Genomic DNA, 6,729 nt, shown 5'->3' with positions numbered 1-6,729 from the left:
TGGGGCAGGTTTTCTCCGAGTACTTCGGTTTCCCCTGCCAATCTTCATTCCACCAATTGCTCCACAATCACCCTCACCTATCATCTGGGGCTGGTACAATAGGCCAGAAGTGGTCGCAGTACAAGGGACTTAGTCCCACCCGACTAGCAATAAAAAAAATAGAGGCCATCTCCAGAAGGATATATCAATACATGCGGAAACTACTATTACAGTGTGATTGGTCGATATCAATACATACATACAATATCATTACAATGTCGTGAATATAAAATGTGAGCTTTTAACAACTACAGTTACGTGCATGAATATATTAAAATATTTATAAATTATTATAATTAGTCTACTTGCAGGTGTGGTTTAAAAATCTTTGTTCAAATCTAGAACCACTTTGGTTCGTGACCATTATACTGCCTCTCTTTAAAGAAGATGTGCGTCTACCAAGTCGTGGTTCCGTTGTTTCAAGGACTCTTTGGTGTCGTCCTCTTGTTCGGGCCGCGCTGTGCTCTTATACGTAATGTTGCTACTGTGAGCCCAACAAAGAAACAGATTTTATGCATACGGTTTTGAACGTTCGGGTTTCGTAAGTGTAGAAGAAAGGGATTCCTAGACCAGTTGAATAATCAGAAACTGCTTAAGGAAGGGTCTGTAGTTGGTGAGGATAAAATCGATAATTATCGATACATCTCGCTGTGTTTTGAGGGGGATTTTGCGGGGTTGAGTTGAGTCGACAGTTACAATTACCGAGACAGGAGCGGAGGACGGTGTAATCCGACATTGTTGGTGGCAGAAAGTTGTTACGTGCTGTTCTGGGACTGCCATCGCGAGTAAATTAAATATCTTGCATCATCCCCAGCTCATCCTACTGACACCTAATCTCTGTTCCACACAACTTCACAGCCCCACGAAACAAAACACTTCAAATGCCATGCAAGAGGCGTCCTTTATTAAGGTAGTGATGTTCTGGTTAGAATTTATGCTACCTAATCTCCGACAGGAATCCTGATACGTGTTCATAAGCGCCTACCACTGTTCCCTATCGTGAGCCAGTTGAATCCTGTCCGCATTCATCGTATTTATCGAATTTTCTTTTAAATTTATACCTATATGTGCTGTACCTCTGTATTTTGAACCAGTGTGTTGCTTCTTATCTCATTGATTTCCCAGTAAGAATTCGGGATGTATTTTTGATCCAACCTGTGCGTGATACATACCCCTCTCATCTCTTCCTCATCAATTTGATCATCATAATCTTTGGTGAAAAAGCATAATTTATGAAATTCTTCATTAGGTCTCTACAGTTTTTCTGAGCCATCTGTAAGTTCCACCGTCTATTATGTCCAAACAAAACAAGCGTTATGTCATGCAATTATTTTTAAGTAAGCTGGGTTAGCTCAGTCGGTCTAACGACTAGGTTACGGACTGGACGACCAAGTAAACGGGGTTCGATTCCTAACAACGGCAGCGTTAAGAGTATCTCTGCGATCCACCTAGACTCCTATGTAGTGAGGACTAGGAGCCGTTTTCTCGGGGATAAAGCGGTATGAGCATGGAACTGACTACTCAACCGTATCTAGTGCTGAGGTTAAGAATGGTGGAGCTGTGCCTTCACTTCCTCTTATTACTTTTGGCGTGGTGCTTAATTAATTAAACATAGGAGACGTTTTACTCGTATTTTTAATTTTTAAGGTGTTAATTGTTTTTGAGAATAATCTTGACTCCTGTTCTTAACGCTGTTCACTGCATTATGTTTTTGGAAACACTACGTTTCGAAAACTGAATCTGTTTCCTTCATCAAATTTAGAATTTTTGTTGTGCAGTGATGAAGACTAGCTTATTCCAACGGGCCGAAATGAATACGAACTGTTCCTTCCCTACACCTGAGAACGGAAACAGAAAGAGTTTTGTCCGAAAATTCCTCAAGACGTTGGACTGCTTTCGGTATAATGAAAAGGTAAAAAAAAAGAAGTAAATTTTGCCCTGTGCTTAACGAATTAAAAGCACGAGGAATGGAGGTATAGCTTTACCAATCTTGATCTCGTCACGCCCCGGCCGCTTTATCTCCGGAGAGAGACTCCCCGACTCCTGTTGGACAGGAGGCTCGGTGAGCCTCAGAGCCGGTCTGGACGCTGTGGAGTAGAGAACTATCTCTTGCCCCTTCCCGGGAATCGAATCCCGGTCGTCAAGCTTATCGCAATACCGACTGAGCTATCCGGCTTCCCGTGTTTCAAGTAATAACAAAGTTTATTTGAACACATTATCATCAGAAACACAAACATAAATTTATTACATTTTCAGAATTGCTATTGACGCTTTGCTGTACTATTCTGTATTAGTACGTTTGTTTCAGATTGACTAATTTAAAAAAGTTAAAATTCTTCCTCTACCTTCAACGGATTAGGCCTTGTGGCCTGTTTCCATTCAGAATTAATCTGAAACTATGAGTCTCGTTGACAGTTGGTAGGACTCCTCAGACGGGGGATCAGCACGTCGCAAAGCCTCTACCTACATACATACAAACACAGAAAATAAACGCAGAAAGAAAACAAGTTCTTTGAAGAACTATTCGCCTACTTTCCTTTAATACAAGATTGACCACATAGAAAACAAAAAAGAAACATGGGATGGAACAGACATGCAGACAGCAAGCTGATCTCATAGTCTTCCTAAAAATATTAAGGGGATACACACAGACAGGATGGTGATTTCATAATCATCCCAACAAAAATTATGGAGGATACACAGATAGATGGACCTGAATGAATTGATACACAGCAAAGTGATCTCATAAGCCTCTTCTCATTTTTTCAAAATACGGAAAGTAGGCTAATAAAATAGATATTGTCTTATAGGAATGACATCTGTTCTACTGCGAAGTATAAAAATCCAAATATAACTCATGTATGATCAGGCGAATATCAGTGTCTTGAGTTGGTTTCGAAACAGTATTAAGTTGGAACTACAGTAGCAAACCTTCACAGTTCTGGTTTCATGCTGACAGCAAGCGAGTGATACCTTGGTCATGTGTTTGTTTGTAAAGCCTTCCTTTTAGTCAACACGCGTATTGCCCCTTGTAAACATATGATGTTACTCACAGGACTGCTTTCCTTCTTTCGCTTTATGTAGCTATTTGCCCGGTACAGGAAATATTGAGTGATGTCATATTCTAAGACGCAGTGTGTACATATAGAAATATCCCGTTATCAGAGCTCTCTGATCTGAGGGAGAGACCGCAGTTACTTTCCCCGAGTTCACTGTTTATCTTTTTTATTTTTCACAAGTAAGACTTGCGTTAGATGTTAATCTGTATGTCTCAACAGGTGGTTCTCTAATGCTTACGAACGGACCTCGTTCTGCTTCTTAGCGATGTAGGGCTGAAAACGGGGATAGTTAGAGCTCCAAAACATAGTCATTTGTTCCTGAAGAAAAGGCACATTTATATGTAGAATTCTATAACTTGAGATTATTGTCCCGTTCTTATTATTATTGTTAGTAGTAGTAGTAGTAGTAGTAGTAGTAGTAGTAGTAGTAGTAGTAGTAGTAGTAGTAGTACTGTTTCTGCTGCTGTTTGTATTCTCTAATAATAATAATAATAATAATAATAATAATAATAATAATAATGAGAATAACAATGATAATAATTTCTTTCAAGAATATTGACTTGTTCATAAAGATTTTATTTCACGTACTGATACTTTTCGGTCTTATAATGGATCAAAAAGAGAGGAAGTGACAGGAGGTTGGAGAAAACTGCATAATGAGGAGCTTCATAACTTGTACTCTTCTCCAAGTATAATTAGAATGATCGAGTCAAGGATGATGAGGTGGGCAGGGCATGTAGCACGAATGGGGGAGACGGGGAATGCGTATAGGATATTGGTGGGAGAGTCAGAAGGAAAGAGACTACTGGGAAGACCAAGGCGTAGATAGGTGGAGAATATTAAAATGGATCTTAGAGAGATAGGATGGGATGGTACGGATTGGATAGATCTGGCTCAGGATTGGGACTAGTGGAGGGCTCTTGTGAACACGGTAATGAACCTTCGGGTTCCATAAAATGCTGGGAGATTCTTGAGTTGCTGCAGAATTGGCAGCTCCTCCAGAATGGCTCAGTTCCATGAGTAAGTAAGAGTAAGACCTTCTAGCGTAGCTAATATTTCTACTGCGTTTATTCGCTCTGGTTTTCACGTTGCTTACTTTACTGTTCCCATGCTATTCGTAATCTCATTATAGCTTACAGTAAAAAAGTAAAGGTATCCCTGTAACAGGCTGTGGAGGCCCATTAGGTTGTGAGATGTTGAGGTTCCCACACTTTCTAGTTAATTGTCTCATATACGGCGGCAGGGTTGTTAGCCTTACGCGCCGGCCGCTCTTTACCCCCAAGAATATTCCTGGTACTCATTTCTGTTAGAGGCTGAATCGACCCCAGGGTCATAGTGCTTTGAGAAGGATTATGTGAATTGAAGAAAAATCCAATGACCTCATCGGGATTTGAACCCACGACCTTCCGGCTTGTAGTATAGTGCGTCAAACAACTACGCTACCGCGTGCTCCCATTTTACTGCATTATTTATTTTTGTAGCCATACTTTGTTTTTTTCAGTGCTTGCCAGTAATTATCTAGTTTCCTTTTGTCAAGTAATTAAATACATTAATTGTACCGCATTATAAATCATTTCGAAAGTGGCCATATCTTCTACAGAATTCATACACTATAAAATAAAGCACTATAGGTGATTTGAATTAAATTTATGTAAATAATTCCGTCTTCTGAGATGTGGCGCCGAATAGACGAGTGAACCGACGTTTCGGAGGAACGTATCACCTTCATCTTCAGGGTAGAAAAAACCGTGAGCGAGGAACCAGAGTGAGCAGATAGCTGCAGACTGTCAATGAGTAGCCTCCCCATAGAGGAACACTATATAAGTCTGCAGCCACATGCTCACTCTGGTTTCTCGCTCACGGTTTATTCCACCCCGAAGATGAAGGCGATACGTTCCTCCGAAACGTCGACTAACACAAGCTCTACACGGCGCCACATCCCAGAATACGGAATTCTTCATATTCACCGTTGTGAAAACCCCAAAACTTACAACTTCATATAAACTTACGTTGTATGAATAGAAATTACTTGAGTGTTTTACATTTCTAATCATGTATTATTCCCTCCGGGCCCCAGAACAGAACTCACGCTCATCGGAAAGAGTAACAGAAGCAGCTTTCCTCTCTTTGAAATGGGGAAAGGTAAGACTTAAGTTATCCCCTGAAATTAAGTAATTAATTAATTAAAATCCACGCCGTTAAAGCGTATGATGAGTGTAGTTATAGCTCCAACCTTCTTCACCTCGACAGTACGTAGGTGGAGGTGAGTAGTCAGCCTTGTGCCCCGGCCGCTTTCTTCTGGGGAAAGAGCCCCCGGGACCCATTGGATAGGAGGCTGGGTAAAGTAAATAAAAAAAAGTAAAGCTATCCCTGCAACAGGCCGTGAAGGCCCATAGGGTTGTGAGACGTTGAGGCTCCCACATTATCTAGATAATCGGCTCAAAGATGGCGGTAAGGTTGTCAGCCTTACTCGCCGGCCGCGCTTTACTCCCCAGGAAAATTATTTTATTAATTCCTGGTACTAATTTCTGTTAGAGGCTGAGTCTACCCCAGGGCCATAATGCGGCTGGAAGGATTAGGTCAACTTGGGCCCTGTAACCGCCCTGGACGACGTGGAGAAGTGGAAAATATCTTGCTTCTGCTAGCTCGGACATACATCATGTAGCCTAGTCTGAGCTATTTCGGCTGTCGAACTGGGGAAAGCCACTGTAGAAAGTTTTGGGGGGTGCGCTCTTGCAGTACAGTCCGTCAGTCACGAGACATTTCTACCTTTCACCTTTGAGGGCTGCTGTCAAGTTATGTAGTCTGCAGTCTAGAATCTCATGTTAAGAGGGTGGGACACGGAAAAGGGTCTGGTTTTCAACTAGGCGCGAACGTTCGGGGTGGGGGAGGCGGGTTGATGGGGTGACGAGTGATGCTATCTGGGGATCCCTGTGTGAACCTCGTTACACATTGTGCATACGAACCAACCGCTGCAGATGTGGAGTGAACAATGGTAAGGAGGGGGGTGATCAACAATGGCGAGGGGCGGATCCTCCCAGGGCTTTTGTAACTTTACCACGCATGCGTAACACAAAGTTTCCCCCCCACTATGTACTAAACCACCCTTATATTGCATAATACAAGCAACCGACACCCTCCCCTATCACCACTTCCTTTTTTAGTAAACCCTCCAAATAAGGTCCTCTATCACTACATTTTGTCGTCCATTTTTACATCCCCATGAGAATACCACATGAAGTATTTCCATTCGAGCATATATCTTCAGCATGAAAGTTAAACTGCCGTTACATGTGAGCATAGAAGCCACTTACTGATGTGTACGCTGATAGCCTACGAGCACAATGTATGAGAAAGCGAGAGGCACAGCCGATATGTAGAGCATGTTCATTGCCGTGTTCACTTGGACCCTATCCTGAGCCAGTTGAATTTATTCTGCACCCTCACATTCCATTTATTTAAAAGCCATTTTAATATTATCGTCATCTATCCTTAGGTTCCGCAAACAGTTTCTTCCCCCTCAGGTTTTGCGACTAACATTACGAATATGTCTCCCGCATTCCTGCTACATATTCCGTCTATCATAGCCTCTCCTATATAGAATACTTTTAGGATATGAATAAAATAAAAT

The sequence above is a fragment of the Cryptotermes secundus genome, unplaced genomic scaffold (assembly GCF_002891405.2).
Source record: "Cryptotermes secundus unplaced genomic scaffold, Csec_1.0 scaffold836, whole genome shotgun sequence".
NCBI lineage: Eukaryota > Metazoa > Arthropoda > Insecta > Blattodea > Kalotermitidae > Cryptotermes > Cryptotermes secundus.
This window is presented reverse-complemented; position numbering follows the sequence as displayed.